At 38.6% G+C, this 21,283-nt stretch overlaps 1 protein-coding gene and 1 long non-coding RNA gene across 8 annotated transcripts in view; one reads left to right on the top strand and one right to left on the bottom strand.

Moving 5' to 3' along the window:
* The window catches only part of LOC111251864 (uncharacterized), a 69,900-nt gene that overhangs the window by 32,224 nt on the left and 16,393 nt on the right, over nt 1-21,283 (bottom strand). The window lies entirely within an intron of this gene.
* The window catches only part of LOC147755143 (uncharacterized), a 45,750-nt gene continuing 41,731 nt past the window's right edge, over nt 17,265-21,283 (top strand). For 5 of the 7 annotated variants that reach the window (XR_015329006.1, XR_015329004.1, XR_015329003.1 and 2 more), the window contains exon 1: nt 17,265-17,592. This is a non-coding gene — a long non-coding RNA (uncharacterized LOC147755143). Of the gene's footprint in view, nt 17,593-20,981; nt 21,174-21,283 lie in introns of all 7 variants that reach the window. The other 2 variants (XR_015329007.1, XR_015329005.1) reach the window with 1 other exon arrangement.

Raw genomic sequence — 21,283 nt, 5'->3', positions numbered from 1 at the left:
ATATTAGCCACAAAATATGGACAAACGCGTAAAGTTGAGGAAAAATGTCTCTCGTGAGCTTTCTAGGTATTAAGGTTGTAATACACCCTTTTTGGGTTTGATGACAAAAAAGATTATTCTGGAAATTACTGGTAATCGGTCGCCATTTTAAAAATCAATTGTAACTAATCGTTGCGTCACCGTGTATCCAGCTGTACGATGCGCTATGATGAATCAAGGGCAACGTAACTGAGGGTATTTAGTATATTTAGTCATTCATCTTTATAGAGTTTCTCGAAGTATCTAAAGAAAGAGTATACCTACGAAGCGTTTGCGTACTAGATATAAACAGGGGTTAGTTCGCAACCTTTAGATGCACAGCAGTTAACATACACAATGCAATAGAATAGCTCCATTCTACAATGGGGTTCACGATCCCAGGAATCTTGTTCTATCAGCAATATGGGCTGTTTATCTTGCTTTTTTCTTGGCTTGATCGCATACTTTCCGAGTAGTATGGTACTACTCGATTATGCCTGTTCCTATTTTTAGTTCACCGACACCCATGATGTATTTACTGCTAAGTGCTTTGCCTCGGAAGCAGCTTGGCAACGTTAAAACACGTAAGTCTTGACGTTCCGACAGGGTCACTGTTTAGATTTCAGGTTGACGTCTAGGCCCTATAGTTGCACGATGTGAAATAACTCCGATGCTAAAATAAAGTGAGCTATCAAATTGAATTCTAAACAAAATTCCCAACTATTATACATAGCTAATTAATTCTCTTCTAAGGCGTCCATCATGGCTGGTAGCGTACGTCAGAAGGCTGACCAGAGCTCGGAAAAGAAGACCAATTAAAATAGACTAGTAAGTCTTATCATTACGTTTTGCGGATCACATACAACTGTATCATGTAATCGGGCTTTCGTCGCACCCGTTTGCGCATCAAGATTTCAAGGACGTGTGATGAGTGAAGTTAAACGGTCTGATCAGATGTGCCTCACGTATATCTTTACCAATATCGTAAAAACAACAACAACACTAAACCGAAATTACGATGACCCGCGCCGAAAAGCAGAACTATTTTGTTGCTTGAAATGAGAAGAGGGCAGACTAATGTTCCCTAACACCAAAGAACCGGACGATATATGTCGCCCTCGTAGACGCCGCAGTACATAACGCGTTCTGGTTCAACGGCTTCCCTATAACGGCTTTTAGATCTTTCCTTGACCACTCCAAAAGCTCGCAATGGCCAACTTTTGCATCTACGCTTACGTGTGCCTGTGTTTATATGACAGCGTAGAAATAGACCTCATTCAGAGTGGAACCTCACGACAACTTGTCGATTTGTCGATCGTGGTAGTGACGACAGTGGTGATAAGGGTAACAAAAGCTTTCTACCAAACAGAACCGCTCTGCGGCGAGACAGCAACCACCTAACAATTAATGAATACGCACACAATCAATAAATACCCTAAACGCACGAGATGCGAAATATCCAAATGGCTGAATCGATGCCTCTTGCATGATCCGACGCATCGTTTACCGTATAGCTTTCACGTGCCAGCTTGCTTGCTTGCTTATCACCGAGTGAAAGCATTTTCCTTCGTAAAAAAAAATTCCATAAACCAAGCTCTGATAAAAGTCGACGAAGTAATGATATTGCTTTTTCCTTTTTTACTACGAAATGTAAAAATTGTACGCGATCGTATTTTGTAATGCATAGGACTTATCCCTGTTTTTCGGTTTGCTCAGGTAGGATCATGATGCTGCTGATGACGACGCTAAGCGACGGTCTAAGCGTTACAAAAATGATAACTAAATCATCTTAAACTTCTTAGGTACGAATTAGACAAGGTCAAAAGATGGCTAGTGATATTGTACTCAGAACGCTCTGAGTGGCATCTCTGCTTAGATAAATCTGCATAAAATTCGTGTGTCGCAGTAAAAAAAAAACTTTATTCTTGGCACCAATACTTGACAGCACCGTTTCCACCTGATAACTCGCATGACAACAATGCAATCCAGATAGATTCATCTTAGTTCAAGTTCAAGTAAGCCGGTGACGTAGGTTAATCGTTATATGAGTTTTTTTTTTTTAACTTTCAGGTCAAACGGAAGTTTTCGTATGATTGCTAGCGTGGAACATTATTATACACAAAAGCCCCTTGTACAGCCCATACACTGGCTGTCTTTGACACGATAACAACGAACGTCGATTAACTAGAAACATGGCGAATCATCCATCTCAACAGCGTCGCTAAATGGTTTCACCAGCAATTCAAATAACAGCCGATCTGAAGATCAGATTTTCAGATCTGCATAAGGCACTGAAACTATATAAAATAATCTAACTTTTGGAATAATTGTATCGTTTAATTTGTCGCTGTGAAGCGTTTCAGATCGAACGCATGGCAAAACTGGCATTTTCATTCGATATATGACGAAGTAGCGCATCTATGATAATACGTACTTTACTTATTGACGGCTGCAGTAACACTGATACTGTGTACGCGGTCGTCCTAAATCTTTGTTAGTCCTAGACGCAACGTAGAGTGAAGTCGTGCGCGTTACTAGAAGTTCACCACGGCCAGCGTTCAAAAATCTATTTCAGCCACAGGATGTATAAATAGTCACTGAAGCTTCTGTTCTGATAACATTCTATGAAAGATTCATGTGCTACATTGGAGCTAAAAGTAGCTAGTCGATAGGTGGATTTTCGTTCCACAGTTCACTTAATCTTATTATTATATAAGCGTTCGTAGTTTGTATCTTTTAAGAAAAACAAGCGATTAACTGTGTGAATCCTAACCTTTAAAGTTATAGTTATAGTATAAAGACGAGTATATGTTCTGTGTGCAAATGCCGTATGCGGGACGTCTATTATGATCTTCGTATAATGACCATCAACTTACGACTGGAACGCTTTACAACTTGAAAGTCGATATTTGTTTTGAAACAAGTCCAAAAACAACAAGACAAGTTCCTTCCGATCGACATTTATGGCCAGGATAACCGATAGCAGCATACTGAGGTTCGACATGCATTTACGCCTTCATATACTTGCTCCGGCGCGCATTTTCTGAGACGATTGCGCCATGAAGATTTACACGAGGTGCATGGGGCAAGCTATAGTGCTGCTCCGTCGATGCGGACGTAATTTATATATGGTATATATAAGCGCGTAGCAAATGGGATAAGAAGAATCGATAAATATACAGATTGGACAAGAGATGACGTCAAACCTACAGGATGATGCCGCAGGCTGTACGATTTAGTTATTCAACACAAAAGATAAAGAAGTTGTATTTTGGACCAAACAAATCGAAAAAAAAACAAAAAAGGAAAATCGTGCAGACTTTAGTCCTAACTACACGTTAATCCACTACAACTCGACAATAGATATGCCAAAATACATAGTTTCTCAAGCTGAAAGTGCAAAAAGGAGCAAAAAACTAAGTGAAAGTTAACTGAACAAAAACGGGATCGTCCAGGATCAAAAATCAGCCATCCACTCCGTGCGTAGCCGGCGCGGGACTCCAACAATACAGATCTCGATAAAACACCTCATTGACGGCACTCATCAGCACCATAGCCGTATCGTACCGTGCTAAAGCTAGGAATAATATAGTGTTATATAATGTAGAAATCACGTTTTTATCATACTGCTGTGACAAAAAAACTTGCACACTTATTATTTCATTCACTTCATACTAAATAAAGGGTCAAGGAACTGTACTGAGCTCTTTGCGATAGGCGATCACCCAAAAGCTCATGCCATGACATATATATATAACTTACTAGAATGTTTTGAAGTAACATAAAGCAAACTTATTTGTGCAGTATAGCACAGTAACGATTCAGGTAAGGACATAACTTATACTGACATTGTGTTTTCGGTTGAAACGTTCGAACTATTCTACTTTCCTAACTTAAGCTTTCCTTAATTTGGAATTTGCTGACTTCTGGCCAATGGTAACTTCAAATCACCTTTATGCTAACTGTAGTCTTCGAGTGCGCGCCATCTGCTAACAAATGGTATCTTGCATCATCCTTTATCACAATCATTACTAACAATGAAGTATCTTTTAAAAAAAAACACTCTTCATATAGAAGACTTGAAATCTGTGAAAGACTTGAAGAGACGTAGTCTCACTTTTTATGACCAAACCTAAACATTTATAAAAAAACGTCACGATTAACCATAAGCTATCTATAATCTATTTCAAACAAAAATAATCATATAAAACACTTTTGCTCATAGGAACATTTTTGTTCTTTTATGCCTATCTTGATCGATATGTTATATTATCTGCGCAAAATAACCTAGGAAATGGACGGGAAAGATCAGCTTATTGGTTGGAGTGGATTAGAAATGCGGGTATAAACAACCGTTAGCTTTTATATTAGACATTAACTGTGGCTGTATGAACTATCATCACAGGAAGTATAGAAAAACGACAGACTAATGAAAAACAAAAAGCTGTCTTGTGTGTTTTCGGCCAATTAAAAAGATGAGCGAAGTTTAATGAGGGTTCCTTCAAGTGTTTAGTTGAGTAGGCTTTCGGACATCCTGTGCACTGCAAACGTCAAGCTTGTTTAGATGAGAATTAACCTACGTACCCGAGTCTCGACAATATGAGAGCTGACGGTATTAGATAATGCGTGGGCATGTAAATATTAGCCCCGTTTAGATAAACTAAGCGTTTCGAACTGTCATCACAACGATAGCAGTATGTAATCTTATCGAGACCGCATATTGCTAATTTTAAATTACTCAATGTTAGCCGCGGAAGCCATTCAAATTTAGGCAAAAAAGCGATCCAATTCCTTTTATAGAGCGTGCATGCCATGTAATTACTTCCATCCCATAAGGTAATTTCAACTTGATGGTCTGAAAGCGTTCATATTTCTACGTGACAAAAATTTAGCCATCAGAAGGTGTCTCTGCTTTTACAGCTAAGAAAGATAACTTACCTAAGAGTTGTTTTTGTAAGGAGGCTAAGAAGATTCAATCTTCTGCTTCATAGGATCTTATAAAGAAAGCAGCACTTTCTGCCAGCGTGTGGAACAATGTCTGGTCTGTGTATGACAGCTTATCAATTACCACACGTTCCTTAGAATAGAATGACACTTGCTAAAACTGTTCAAGTTGCCGCTGCCCGATTTAGGCAAAACGCACCAAACGTAGAATTTACACAGAGATAGCTAAATACGTTAAAACATTACTCACTAGACATCAATTTAGCCGACAAAAATCTATCTTCTAGAAGACTTACGCCACTAGCGGTAAAAGATGACGCATGTAGTTCGGCGGATTGTTTCGAAAAAAATAGTAGTAGCAAGGGGTTCTTGCAATGACGCTACACATTCACTGCAAAAAAGAACAATTCGCTCTGGTTTGTTCATAATAAGTTGTGCTATTTAAATATGAAGCTACTATCTATTAGGGCTAAATAGCTTTATATTTAGGAAACGACAACTAGCAACAATCGATCCTTGTATTAAGATGAATTCTTTTTTTAACAGTGACGGCTTAAGAGACGATCACCGAAACAACGCCGACTGCGCTCTTAAGTGTAACATTAAAAAAAAAGTTAAGCAACTTAGCTGGATGGTGAATATGTGAAATTTTTATATAGAAACTGATTTTCAATCACGCGCAATTACATTAGAAGACAATGCATCTAGACGAAAGTACGTCATCCTAGAAGGCATTCCCTTGTAGCGTATCAAATTTTTAATTCACTGAAATAGAAAGGCGGTTTTGGACAGTGGGTCAATGTGTTATTTAGAAAAAAAAACTTCACTTAGACATTCAGTCGTCCCAATGTTCGCGAAAAGTCATCCTACTTATCAAACATTACGAATTTTTCGGCCCCGATTTGGTAACCCAGGATGTCTTCTCGGCCGTAAATCATCATATATGTGATACGTGATTTATTTACAAAAAACGTTTTGTCTATTGTATTCTGTAATTCTTGTACGGTAATTTATCTCATATATGTATATTCATATATGTACACACACATAGTGCTACATGACGACAGAATAATATTTGTTCGAAAATACAGTCATACATAAAGCATTTAATACTTAATTTTGCAATTTTGTCTTTTCTATTCCGACCGTTTTTGACATCTGTCGGCTTCATCTGCCGTCTACAGCACAAGCGTTCCACAGTGGCAGCATTATGTCGGAACTACCGTGACAGACTCGATAAAGTCAAATAGATGCCGAAGCGTTCTGAGACATTTTCAGCTGGAAGGCCGGAAGCCTCTTATGCCGGTCCTCCTTACAGGGGCAGTTTGGTACAGTAAAGACACGTTTGCAATATATTACGAGCGGGGAGTGGAATGATAATTAACAACGTAAGTTCATAAATTCAGCATTATAAGTTACCATTAGACAAAGGAGTACTTGTACTCCTTTTGGGGAAAGCTAACGATACATAAGGAGTCTGGAAGCTGGGGGGGGGGGGGAGAAGTCAAGATGGCAGAGATGACGCACGTCACCAATGCACGCATATGCATGTTTACTATTGCCAGTGAGACTGGCGCCTGGCTGACTGTCTCTTCTTTGTGTGTTTTCAAGCGTGAAGAGTAAATTGTAATAATAAAACGTAATAACCAAAGAGCAAAAGACGCAGATGGACTTTTGCTTTTGTGACGACCTTGTTCTAAATTTGGCAGCTGTTCTTCAACCGTTCAGAAATAATGTTCACATCTATAGATCATAATACATTATTGAGATAAGCTTATTTGACTTGTCGCATCTGTATGCCGGAATTGTCACGACAACGTGGGCTCATGACTAGAGGAAAGGAAACAATAACATTGAAAATGGCAAAAAAGATTATTAGTTCCAGCACACATAATAGCCATTTGGGTCGGCCTGAAGAAAAGCCGCTTTTGTAAAGATTTATGCGTGTTCCGAGCTGATTGAAACGCTACTGAGGACGTGAAAAAGACATGTGAAAAGTATTGAATAACGAAATTGCAAATTACGCATGATCATATGCAAAAAAGCCACGATTTTGTCTATGCTAGTATAATAGCGTACGCTATTTTTATACTAGAGTACTTTTTAACGCTATATATATATATATATATATATATATATATATATATATATATATATATATAAGGTATGATCGTACGATAATAATTAAGCCATCTTTTCAGGCGTATGCAAATCAAACTTATTACGTTATATTTAAAAAACAATGATAGTATTAAACTATCACGGAGTTTGTGAATCTTGGGTCAAAATCGTGTCGTTAATCGGTGTTTTATACGGGGGCTCTTCTTAGTAAAAGACTTCGAATGTGTTCGGAATATAAAATGCCTCCATAGTAGAATTCAGTACTTCATCGCATGCGATTACGTCGGACTACGCTGATGGTAATCAGAGATTGGACTAATGAAGCTTATCACAACACAGCCTAGTATCATGACTAGATAAATTGTTGATTGCATAATATAAGCAATTGGGGTAAAACAAAGTTTTGTTTCTATTCGAGATTATCTTGCTTTGTAGACATTTTTCTTACGGATCATTTTTGCAGTTCCTTGGTTACAGTAAATAGGTGCGAAGGTCTATTATAACATCAGAATTAATAGGTAGTGTTTGTTAGCGAATATCTGCAATATATCAGACGTATATACGCACAAATATTAAATAATATACAATTTGCTATTTTTGTTTATTTTTATGACTAAGCTCGAATGAGCCAACTGCTTAGATAGGCAGAAAAATAGCTCTCTCTCTCTCTCTCTCTCTCTCTCTCTCTCTCTATATATATATATATATATATATATATATATATATATATATATATAAATGCATAGTTTCTATAAAGTAATACATTTTTAGTCTATGGACTAATCTAGATGACCACGACTTGAGCTTTTGGGGTAATCTCTAAGAGCATTCTGCGTCAGCCTTATTATATAATATACCAAATCGTATTATGTCTAGCATCACTCCGTTGTTAGACCTTAATCCCTGCATTATATAATAGTATTGTTCCTTCTTTGTTCCACATTTCTGAAGGCAAATTTGCTATATACGAGCTGTTTACTGAGCAAGGAAGCAGTTTCTAGGAGACAGCCTGCAAAATTACATCTTCACCCGGATAACGGGTCATATCGAACATAATTATCAGCGTCTTGACTATAGTTTTACCCAGAGAAGAACACTGAGTCTTCGTTTGGGTAAATATGTATTGGTTCTCTCATTCTCTGGATCTCGCAATCCATGGTTTTTAATCAGAACAATTTAGAGGTGTTTTGTGTGATAAGAAATGTTATCTAGAATATTTTGGGAGCCCTCCAGCGGAATCGATTGGCTTTCAATGAGAGCCAGCCTTTTAGGAAATATATATAATAATAATAATAAGAGGCCGGCTACGAGTTCACATTAACTGTTCAAACAGACTACATATTATGTACAGCGTCGGGCTTTGCGCGCAGAAACCGTATTTTGTACATACTACAATTTCGCTTTACACTAATGTAATACATGGCGGTAATTGTTAAAGAACATAGTATTAACTGGGGTTTACGGAATAGTCGAGCTACCCAAAAAAATTATGTAGACGATACGTCTTATAGAAAACATTTTGCTACGTTTGAACAGAGAACAGAAAACATTTTGAAATCAGTTACGGCAAGAGTATTACGAGTGCCTTTGCTGTGTGCCAATTGACTAAACATTTACATGTACGGTATGTATACGGTTTATGTTTAGGATTTCGCTTCCAGGCGCATGTATACTTTATAGAGTTACGATTTACTATTACAGATAAATTTTATTTATCTGCTGCTTATATGCTGCGATTTGCTCTCAAAATAGAGAAGGTGAAGTTTTTCAGCACTTTTTTATAGTAAAGTAAAAAGATATTGTCTTCATTAATCGTAATGTAATTCATACTACGACAAGCGACTTCGATGGCACATGTTTGCTCATATTGGAGAGGGTTATATGGAAGCAGCTGGCCACCCCTGCTTGCTTCATCTTCTAAACGGTATTCTATCGAAAGGAAGCTGAACGTGTTAAAATGTAAAATAAAAGAAAGAAAACATATTTATCTAGATGCCTTATTCTATTGCCCTTTCAAAAAGGCTGACTTTCTTAGATGAAGTCTGTTTGTTACGTGAAAATGAATTAGTCTTAATTGTTGTCATTTGAAATTAATGGTACATTTTTAGGGTCCACTTTTAACTGACTAAGCTCTACATCTCTGTGGCCTAGTTGTTCTACGTGGTCGTATACAGATAATGAATACTAACGTCTAGAGGCAGCTGCATGAGGTAGCTTCAGTGTAAACAAAATCCTCGAGGGAAAACACGAAATCGTTTTTTTGAATTTAAGGCGCCAAGCATCAACGGGCATCTTATATAGCGCCACTCTCTACATTTTTCTTTATAGCAGCCCTGTCTATTATTTTTTCCCAGCTTTTCAATACAAGCTTTCTGACATCGTAACAAAAAAGCAATTTTCTGTCAGACAAAATAGTGTCACATTTGTAGTCGTATCAAGAGGACAAAAGCAGTAACGGGCCACCAAGGGTAACAAGCGACAGCTAAATCTGTGAAATTTGCTCTTCGTCGTTATGGTATGTCTTTGATGTCGGACTCCTTATGATCCGGAAAAGATAAGGATCCTTTAGACAAACATGAAGGTCTGAAGTACATTGTCGCTTGCTTCAGCAGTTTTCATCGATGTCGTCCTAAAATCAGCAAAAGACGCTAGACAGAAAGGACGAGAGCATCAAAGACATTTTCATACACAATAACATCCACCACGAGATTTTCTATTAGATCGCAAGAAATAAACTGTTATTTTAGCTGCTAATAGTCCATTTGCTCATTTCTCACGTTCTGCATTTTACACGCAAAAGACGGATACTCTGGCCTACCACGCGTGCACCAACGCGCAAACTGTTCGACGACTGGAGAACAGTCGTGAAGATAAAAACAGCCAATGGAACACATTTATGCGGTTACATGTGAGGAAAAATAAAAGCAAGTCTACAGATGAACAACAACAACAACGACACTGTAAAAAACGGGTCCAACCCGGTAACATTTGGGCCACACTTTCGGCTACAGAGAAAGACTCAAGTGAACTACCATTACTTATGCAGTTACCGTAGAAGTAAATAGTTGACTTGGGTTGCGTATCAATTCGTGAGCGGAATGCGGGTCTACCGAGAAAGAGAACAGTCCGTGAACGGTGTTTTGCAAAAATTCTGAGTAGACTTTCCTCCCCTTCATCTACTGCCCTCTCGTGTGCTTCACGCATGCTTGACTTCGACCCATGCATAGAGATAGTGTTGTCGTCTATACCAGCATCACCACCCGATGATCTTTGATAGCCCACCTCTAAACACGCCTGCTGATATCACCTTTGCGCTATCATTGGGTCCCGAATAGAGCTGTTTTCCCAATGCTTAGTCGAACATCCTGAATAATCTGCTAATTAATTGTCGCGTAAATGGGTACTGCTCAATATCAATATATGTGTTCCTAAGGAAAACAGTGATTTCATTGCAAAAAGACTCAGAGTTTAGATTAGGATACGTGACGTTAACGCCCGGTCTGAAGATGTACGAAGTAGTACGGTTGTAATAATGCACTATGATGGGGTACTGCCGACTGAACGCAGCGTTCTACAAACAATTAACTGCAAAAACACACGCCCCTCCGCCCCCTTATGCATACTTAATGATAATAACTTAATAATAACAGTATAACATGCAGCATAACTACTTTGATGGATGCCAACCGGAACTAACTAAAAGAAGGTGTGATACGGGTGGTAATGTGCTACGTTCATTGTCAAACATCAAATCGCAACCTGCTGATAATGGCACGTTTGCGTAACGATAGGGACATATTTGTCTATATTTATTATATAGGTGGCATAACCTCATTATATCATTGGGATATATAGAACGACATTGATCTCTTTACTCCCTTAGATCGTTCTATGGCGAAATTATTAATTCAAGTTTATCATTTTGAGACCATAAATGAACTTTGGGTTCGGTTATTAGAGGAAATCATATTGCAGAATAATCTTTGAATATTACGTGGTGAAGCATAATGTACATGGCTCTTGTATATGTTGTTCTATTATTAAAAAATGCTCAACTAAACAGAAAGAGCGTAATCGAGGCCCTCTGAAGTTTTGTGGTTTCTAACGCAAAGCGCGTTTGGAGTCATAGGGAAGGGTCATCATAGCTACTATGAATAACGCTGCTGTTTCATAACGGTTTAAGCTCTCAGTAGCATCTGCATACCGCTTTTACAGGAAATCTGTGCATTCATTATGACAATAGTTATTATTATTGTTAGCTTTTAGTAATTGGATAGAGAAAAATCAGCGGTCGAAGAAACTGTTAGTTCGCAACCGCTAAAGATCACATTCATTTTTCCTTCAATAAGCCGAAGGCAAGCCTCAGCGAAAGTTGTTCGGTAGCGTCGTCACCGAAAAGACGCAGACGAAAGTCGGTGGGAGATTGAAGATAAAGGAGGCAAAGTAAAAGGGATCACGGCGGCCTATGGGAAGCAGCAACTTCGTTGGGAACCCTCTTTCGGAACTCCACACATCTGTCAAGCATCGTTGTGCCATCGACCAAGTGTGACGTGGCGACAGGTGAGCGATCTAAGTAGGCAATTGAGCTGCCCCTCCTCTTTCAACTGGAAGGTTTCAAGCTTTAAAGTTGTACTGCATCAATTGCGTATCGACCCGTGGCCGACTCTTGTGTGAGCCGGTTCCCCAATAATATAGAAGTGGCTGCTGGTACTACTAACCAGGTGGTTCCATTTGCACCAGGAATCGTCGCCATAGTGACTCAATTCACCACGAGCAATATATATATAACGGCGATCCGTCATTTTAGGTACGCCAACGACCACAAGACGAGGGCAAAAGCAGCAGCAGGAATATTCATCGAAGTGGTGGCGGCAGTTCTGAATGTAGGCGCCGCAATAATGGCTGGGGCTTGTCAGTTCATGTGGACGGCGATGGTGGTAACGATAATTATGGTGGTGTTCGTGGCGCCACCTGGTTGTGTCCTACAGCTCGTAACTACGGTCTTATGCTTGGACAGTTGACGCTGAGAGTGGCTGACAGGCAGCCAGGCCACAAGTGGAAGGAGGGGGTGCCGTAACTCGCGATGCAATCACTAGATCGTGCACTGAATACATAGTGACTCGTAATGCTAACTGACGGAAACGTAACGTTGCCGTTGGTTGGCCACACGGAATTATGAATTAGCGCCAAATGTATATCTTATTTTTTTTTTCGTGCTATTGCCTCGATGTATATTTTATATACTTGGACAATATATAAGCAGTAGGCGTTTGTTTATAGTAATGCCGATTTCTATTTATGTTGTTCTTTTTTGTAGATTGTATACAATTCCATGGTAATCCCTTGAGGTTTAAAAGGTTAGACTGAAAGATTTTTAATCGGCAAATCGGGGAAAGTAGATCGGGAAAAAGGGAATGTATTTTTGACGCAATCAAGTAAAGAGGACTTCTTTTAATTAAGCTATCTCCTTAACGGTTATAGTCTAGAGGATTGCATATGATTCAAACAGCATTCACGAATAAGAACTTCTCATGTCGTCACTATTGTCGCTTATGTGTAGCCTATTTTATTCTCTACCCTGTAAGCTAATCGTTCGAAATGTATATTATATCGTATTTGTTAGGTCGTAATTTCATGTAACGTGAATTTCGGTGATCTCGTTGTCATCGCTCACTTCGATTGACATATACAGATGCCATATGGCATTTTGGTTAGGCGTAACAGTACTGCCTACCCATTCGTATTAAACAATATTTACGATTTAGGTAAAGACACGGGCTTAAGGCTTTTGCATTTCTAGTCCAGCGTTCTTTACGTTTTGATGCTAAACAAAGTGAGCATCATTTTTTGAGTAGGCGATTTTTTGAAAAATCTAGAACAAAAGCTTTAAAATCAACGTTATAAAGATATGCTATCGCAATAGTGCTTCCATTGGCTACTTTTGGTACACGTTTTCTTTGATTTAAAGCACATAGGCCGCTCACAACGCTTGGTAGCCAAATCCGCCTACCCGTACGCATTGGCCACTGAGCTGTGAGATTCTGAAGATAACTTTAGGCAGAAAGACAATTGAGTTCAGGATATCATAGGCTGCAATAGCTTTCTCATATCAAAACGCCAGATAGGAACTCTGCGGACGAAAAAAATCAGTTGACATATATGTTATTAGCAGCCACAATGGTGAAAACTGTTGAAACTATTTACGCGATATGTGCCGGATATATACATTGTTATTATTTATCTTTTGTTTTTCGCTACGGCTTGCACGCCCTTTCTTCTTTTAAGTTACCACTTCAATAACTGATATTAAGACTTTATTATTACTTCAGAGATGCAACGCGCCCATATATAATCAAGTGCCCCTGGCCGTGTTCCTGCTCGGAGTTGTTACTGTTATGTTAAAGATCTGTAGAGGCGTCGAGTACCGTTTCTAACCGATTCCCCGACAGATGTCGTTTCACCATAAGTAGTGATACTTTTTTTGCTTCTTGTTTCGCTTTTCGGTTTAATTTTGTCATTTATTTATTTATTTAAGTCAACTAACTATGACGTTCTAAAACGTCTCTAGTTTTTAACTACACGACAGACACATGTTGGCTTATGATTACATTGTATTACGTGTTTTAGCTATACAATGCAATGTATATCTATGCTTATTTTCGGTACGAAGAAGTTTACCGAGAACTTGTAGATGGTGCAACTTACGCACAAATGCTCCAGAATATGCATATATATGCACAGCTGCTTTGCGTGCATAATCATATCGAGAACAAACGTTATTGACTAACAACCTGGCGGTCTTAAACTCGTTTCTCAACATATCTAACGATCGTTAGATCATATGCACGGCATGTACATACCCAGAGATGCTGATGAAATAGCCATGATATTTCGTCATTATGAAGTCTTCCTTACCCTCTTTACCGTGTTACTACATTCTTATATTAAGATGGTCGGGCAGAGATACAATCAAAAGCTAACTCAAATAAATGGACACTGCACAAAATCACGTTACAAAGAGCCTCACCAGGTCCTAGTAGTAAGACCACGAAGTAGAGACAACCCGAATTTTGATGATGCTGTTCGCGTGGGTGATGCTGATGACGAGCGTTTGCTCCATCAGTACTTCATTAGCATTCATGTCGAGTACTGCCAAAAGCCATATTAACTTAAATAGGCCATGTTACAGGCCTGAATAGTTTAGCAACAACTATAGAATAAAAAGTCACGTTTCGTAGGGCTCGTTTTGTTGTTGTTGTTGCTGCTGCTGCTGCTGCTATTGTTGTCATTATTGTCGTTACTGTTACAAACGATGATAAAAGTGTCACAACAATTACGGGCAACGACTACACTGACAGCGACAAGACAAGAGTGTCTAGATTGTAATAGCGCCCGCATATACGGAACAGTAAGCCTGGAAACTTATTCGTACTCATCATCAGCAATAACATCAATAGGGTGGCATAGGGTTTACAACAAATCCTTTTATGAGGTGGTCAAGTTAACCATAGACATCAAATTTTGTCAGTGCAATCACAGCCATCGTAGATAAAGCATTTCAGAAATGTGTTATGAGATACCTCATTTAAAAATCGTTGTCTTCAATCGTCGCACGTAGGCTACACGATGTCATCGCTATTCTTCTTTGTGCTCTGATCGTCGACAGATTTATCCTGACAGAGTAAAATAGTTGTTTCTCAGTAGAAGATCTAGGTTTTTAACCTCTGCCACAAGGAGTCCGAGAGAAAATTTATTGAAATAGATATATGTTATAGAAAAACACGAAGGCGAAAAATGTGGCAGTGAAGCTCGGATGTGCTAAAAAACCGAAGAGTTAACGCCTATGTTTTAAACGGCAGTCATCCGTTAGCTGTTGTCAGCACTGAAAAACATCTGTAGCAGCTCATCCTTGGCAAACAACATACAATCACATTACGTTAGTGTGTTTCTATTAGCTTTTTGTCACCTAAGGACATATACTGTGATAGCATGTAACCTTGTGTGTAGTTCAGGGGCAAAGAGGAGCTGTGATATAGAAAGATGTTTAACTGCTTCTTTTTTGCTAAAGAACAATGCATGATGAGTATCGTAAGCAATAAGTGAGTAAAGGTCAAAAAAGATTACTTTCTTCTAGAAGCTAGTGAAAGTCTTTCGTGCGAAGACAAAGCCAGTGGAGGCAGTTGTGTTGTCACTGGTTTTCTATAAACGAAACAAGCAAACGGCCTCGTAACAAGAATCTCACGTTTTTTCATTTAGCTTTAGCAAAGATTAACTGTAGCTCAACACAGATCACATTGAAAAAATATACCTACAACGTAATGTTCCTTTCTATACAAATTTCAGGTATTACGATTTGGTTTGTGTAATGTAGCGACGAGTAACTTTACCCTTTTGTTCCTAACCTACTGCATTCTATTCATCCGTATAAAACAAGCAAATAATAATAACAGTAATTAAATATTCCAATGTATTTATCCTATGCTAGACTATGAAAGTGTCTTAGTTGTTGCCTTTTTGACAAAGCTCACACTAGCTAACCGAAGACCGTTTAAATAGAGTGATGCGTAATATATAACTGGATCATACGTATAATTTAGTTTTTTGCTGCCACGTCGCCTATTTTATGTGGGTCTGTACAAATACTGTGCTCGGAATACCCTTGCGCCTACGGGAAGGATCACATCCTAATCAAGCTCAAGCCTTGTTTCTTCTATAAAATTGAGCGCGGACAAAAAATGGTTATTTGTGCGTTGTGTTAATATATTATCCGATATTTACCTAGTAAAAAAATATAACAATATAATAGGCTAACCAAACCATCTAGTCACTCTTATGTCTATCAACTTAATAAAGTAAAATAGCTTTGAGACGATCGCACTTTAGGTGGCCCTCGCTGGTTATAATGCAGCAAAGCTTCAAAGGAAGCTTTTTAAGACACCAAGCTGGTGTAGCGGGGAAAGGTTCTCGACTTTCCCTTTGCAAAAGCTTCCTCACAAGAAAGTTTCTACATAGAACCGAAGTGAATAGGACGAAGCCAATGAAAGGATGACACGTAAAAGGAGGCTGCAGGGCTAAGAGGCCGTTCCACAATCATAGTGAAGTCGAAAAAGATTTTAAAGCTGAAGGTCGTTAAGCCCTCCAGGCTGACGGTCAACCAAAAAAAGACTCTGAATAATAAATCTGGCAACGATAATCTTTGTAGAATATATATATATATACATACGAGACCGATGGTACAAACAGCTGTCCACAAGCACCAAATGAGGCCTTACGGTCATTAAAATCGAGCTTAAACGTAGTTCATCATCATTACCGCCAATGGCCAATAGAGTACAATTCACATAGATAGCAGCAACCTCAAACATTAATTTATTGTTTAAGGTTGCTCGGAATAATTGACACCCGCTAAACCCTATTCTATTCTTCATCACATCGATAGTCACACAGGTACGGGTGTGTATTTCGTTTGAACAACAACGCATTGGATTTAGAATTCTCTAAACGAATATTACGTTGCTAATAGATTAAGACAATATGAGGGAACGTGGCCATGGCTTCATCAGTTAAAACAAAAAATACTCTATGTTCCAGTGCTGTTTCTTCTTTTAATGCACATAAATGAAGACAATCTCATATTAATTCACAATGTATTAAGTAAATTCTGATAGATTGAACACGAAGATCTACTCATTCAAGCAACCTGTCAGAGAACATCTTTGCAAGAAACATAGGCGGAATTTACAATCATTGTTTTTTTAAAACATAGAGAGCACTAAGTCGACTTATGTTTTCAAGCACAGCTTCGTCTTACGGCGTGTCCTAATCGCTCATTCCGTCCAACAGCTTTGTTAGCCAAGGAGCAAGTTCCACATATAGCTATATTTACACAAAAACGTCCCAATGCCAACGTTTAATTTGGGCGGTGTTGATCACCATAACTAACAAGGATGTTGCCGCGCTAATTCAAATTCCTGTGTTCGTTCGAAAATTAATACCCAGAAAAATGAAAAAAACTAACGAAAAATAATGGCTTAAAAAATAGGGAATTATTAAGGTTAATAGCTACTTGTACGATTACCGTGTCGTCTGAAAGGTTTGCTGCAGGAACCTGAGGCAGGAGGTAAGTCCTTAATGATACATGAAAAAGCGGACGACGCGGGAAGTTTGTTTACATAAACGAAACAGCCGAATGCACTAAACTTTTTATAGGGCTTATACTATCAGAATGCAATGTAAATCCTCCAAAACTCATTTCTATTAACAAACGGCAGTCAACAACTACTAAATCGTGCATCTCGTGCTGCGTGCAGTACGAGAATGGCACTGCACAGGATCCTTTCATTTGATTGGAGGTTCTTGAAGCAGAAAGGAGGAATATCTATATGAAGTTACAAATCCCAGTGTGTGGAATGCTATTACATTCAATTCATTTCAAAGGAGGTATCTATGCATATGGAACCCACAGTGATGGCTGATTAATGATTACCAATCAGACGAATATTTTTTCAGGTAAGCATGCATTTTAGCCTGTATGATGGTAAGCCTCTATAATAGCCTTTCAATCCCGCGGCATTATACGGTAAACATATTAAAAGGATACAATTAGAAATTCATTTGCCAAAAACTTCTATAGAGCGGCTGCAATCATCAGCGAAGCATTTACCGCTTTAGTTATGCCTTCATAGTCCTATGGTCGATAATAACGACTTTCAAATGAGCAGTTTGTCTACTACGCCGTTCTTCCGTAACGAACAGGGCTCCGTTTAGATAAAAAGTATATATATATATATATATATATATATCCATCTATAAAAACAAGTATTCAAGCTCTGAAATGATCCAAATAAATCGCATTTTTTATTATTATTATTATAATGAAATGCACAAACGTCATTATGTTTAATCTACTAACAATGCCGAGGTATTGTACCGTTTTTATTGGACGATTAAATTTAACACTGTTACAACAAAATTGTTGGCTTTTTTTAGCTATAGCTAAATGGACTGTACGTCGAATCGTTAACTACGTTAGCTACCACGATTATTTCTGGCCCTGAACGCTTTCCATCTCTGAATGCTGAGCCGTTGAAAAGCGCGGCCATTGTTCATTAGGGGTTCCTATAAGTAAAAAATCCTGCTCCAAACTTGTAGCAAGTTAACACATGCGTACGAGGGTCTAAAACACAGATTAGCAAATACAATACGAAAAACAGACGCTTTCAAGAAGCAAAAAAAGTTTTTATTCGACGGAACGTGGTACTTACTATGCGCTCATGCATGTATTTGCTTCTCATTATTGTTTATATATTGTTCGTCACTGTAACATTTGTTGTACCCGAGTTTATTTTAAGCTTTAACAACAATTCAATATCGGCATGCTTGAAGAAAATCCTGAGCTGGAACTATGTGGCCTTGTTTGCAGATGGCAATCGATCAGGCTAATCGGCCTTTGCTATCGACTGGCCAATCGTGCTCTTACCTTTTAGATAATATGGTTGTGTCATGAAATCATAGTTTCAGCTTTGTCCTTCACCAACGTTTGCATCTTTTAAGATAATCCTTTTCCATCAATTAGAAATGATCACGAAAGCATCAGCCGCTTGTGCGACAAAAATCGTGAACGATAGTTGTTAATGGGTAATAAATAATTTCATATTTGCGAGAATTAGCTACTACGAGCGCGTTTTTCCATTAAGCGGCCAAAAACTTTCCAGTGTAGAATAGAAATAGAAAGGGGCAAATGCGGCGCAATGCAAACCATAATAAACCTTGCATTGTATCAACGGTACATGTTGGAACGTCGACTGTCATAGGCAAAGTAATGGTTTATCTATTTATATTAATATTGATTTATAATAGTTTGAATAGTGGGGCCATTATACGACGTTGTCAAAGACCATCTTTGTATCTGAACCTGAACTTCTGTACCCCAAACCCCAAGTTATACGACTGGCTAAGTATGAAGAAAGTGGTTTGGCACCATGCATACTTCAGAGTGCGCAACGATGGTAGATAACTTCATAGTATATATTTGTGCTAGTGCGCTCCACGTACAAAGAGGCAGGAGTTTCCTCTGATCTCTCTCTGTGATGTCGTATTTAGCTAATTTTAATAGAAAACGTAAACGTGGTGCCGCTATTCTATTCGCTAACTTATTCGGTCGTCTGCAGTAGTGTTTTCCCCCGCATCCAAGGTACTCATCTCGATAGTTCCAGCGGTCGCAAGTGTTGTCGTCTTAGCAGTAAGAGCTCAGCCCACGATGATAATATTGATAACAGCAATGGCCATTTTCGTCCTTGCTCGCACTCCGTTTAACTTAAACGGCACTACGCTTTGGCGCAGATTGTCTACAACAGATAACACTAAAATAGACAGCGAACCTTTTAACACCTGGCCTACTACTTCCAATTAGGCTAATGTTTCAATATATATATATATGTAATACGGTAGAATACGGCTTGTCAAGCGTATTGTTTAACATACTTTGATGTGACTGAACTATTCAGCGGGGACTTTGAGTAGGATCCCCAAAAGAAATTTAGTCAGCTGTCACGAGTATTATGTAGACACTTGAAGTACAATGTTTGCATTGTAAAGCAACACTTCATTTTGCCTTTATTTTTGTTACATCACATTATCGCTATATAAAATGTTCAAAAGAATCTTACGTCTTAATCAACCTATTATGAAAAAATGTGTTTATAAAGCTTCAGTTTTGAGATTTGCCTAGGTTGGAAGCGGTCCGAGACCGAGATTAAGTAAGCGTACCTTGCATTGTGTAAGCCCGCGTTGTAATAACGTATGCGAGAAATGAAAGCAAATCACAATAGATCTCAATCTCGACGATGAATATATTGGCGTTTGTAGTATGTGTCTATCGGGCACTTTCATATATATCGTAATGTACATAAAGCTTCACACCATATTTTGCCTAAATTTGATTCCAAAGATTTTACTAAACTGTGGAATAACACCGATACTGGGTTTTTAACTTTTCTTTGTTTTTCGGTAAGAGAATAATTGGCCACAGATATCATATTATATCATAACTGTTTTCCTCCTGATTCAAATGGTATAGCTGGTTGTAGTGGGCTAAAACACAACTATGGCCCGTGAACACAATGCCGCTGACCGTCGATGAAGTCCAATGGCAGCATGGATGTCCTTGAGTACATTCAAATAACATACGGTCCATCCACAAATACAAAACAGTTGCATGTTTATCGAATAAATCAGTGCGGATAGTGTCAACTATTGTATTATATAGCTCTTTTATACCGTCGCAGACTAGCTGAAAGACTGCTGGCCACGTCCGGATTTCTGCTCGGAAATTTGTTGTTCTCTAGCAAAACTGAAGCAGGCGATCCGGTTTATGAACTTTTTTCAATCATTTCTGCAAATTTAAATCTTTATTTATAGCCAGAATAATGTTTGCTACTCGTTGATGACAGCTTTTCCATGTAAACGCTTATATGGTCTCCATTCGGAAGTCACTGAGCAATGGCTATCCTATACTTCACCCACAGTCAATGTGTTCCTCGTCAGAGATCAACTGTAGTCACGAGCATAATTATCACATGTACTAAAATGGGCAGTTGCTTTTGGTTTTCTAGCATGTCGACAATATTTATTTTAAAATAAAGGCGTACCCGTTGCAAAATAAATTGCATCATTCTGCAAAGGTACAACTAATCCTTTTGCTGTGAACGTTCCCATCAGTTTCAGGCAAGTGTTTTTTGTTAAACTAGCCATTAAGGTCAAACTATTGCGAATGCTTTGAACTCTGATCGATTCTAATACGTGCGATCAATCTTTTGGATATTTGCGTACGCTACGAGCAAATATTAATGAGCGGATATATGTGCGGAGGACAGTGTTGTGGCCTTGTGTGGTTCCAGGTTACGACTTATGCCGGCGTGCGACCAAGTGACGAGAGGTATCTCTGACTTCTGTGAAGAGGCTTGCAGGCCATGAGCAACCCTACATTCAACGTTCCCTTCATCATAGCGAACGATTCGAATACGCGCGTAGACCAGCCCATTTAGAGCCGGACACGGTGCCTTTCAAGACAGAAAAATGGAGCGTCATTGGTGAATAGTCAAAGCCAGTAAAATACTAATGTTTGATGCTTTTTCAAGGAGTTCTGTATATTCTTGTAACGAGCGCGAATAAAGGTAAAATAAAATACGCTGGAGAGAAC

The sequence above is a fragment of the Varroa destructor genome, unplaced genomic scaffold, assembly GCF_002443255.2.
Source record: "Varroa destructor unplaced genomic scaffold, Vdes_3.0 BEIS01000005.1, whole genome shotgun sequence".
Classification (NCBI taxonomy): domain Eukaryota; kingdom Metazoa; phylum Arthropoda; class Arachnida; order Mesostigmata; family Varroidae; genus Varroa; species Varroa destructor.
Note: the sequence above shows the minus strand (reverse complement) of the source record. Positions and strands in the feature narration are given on the sequence as shown.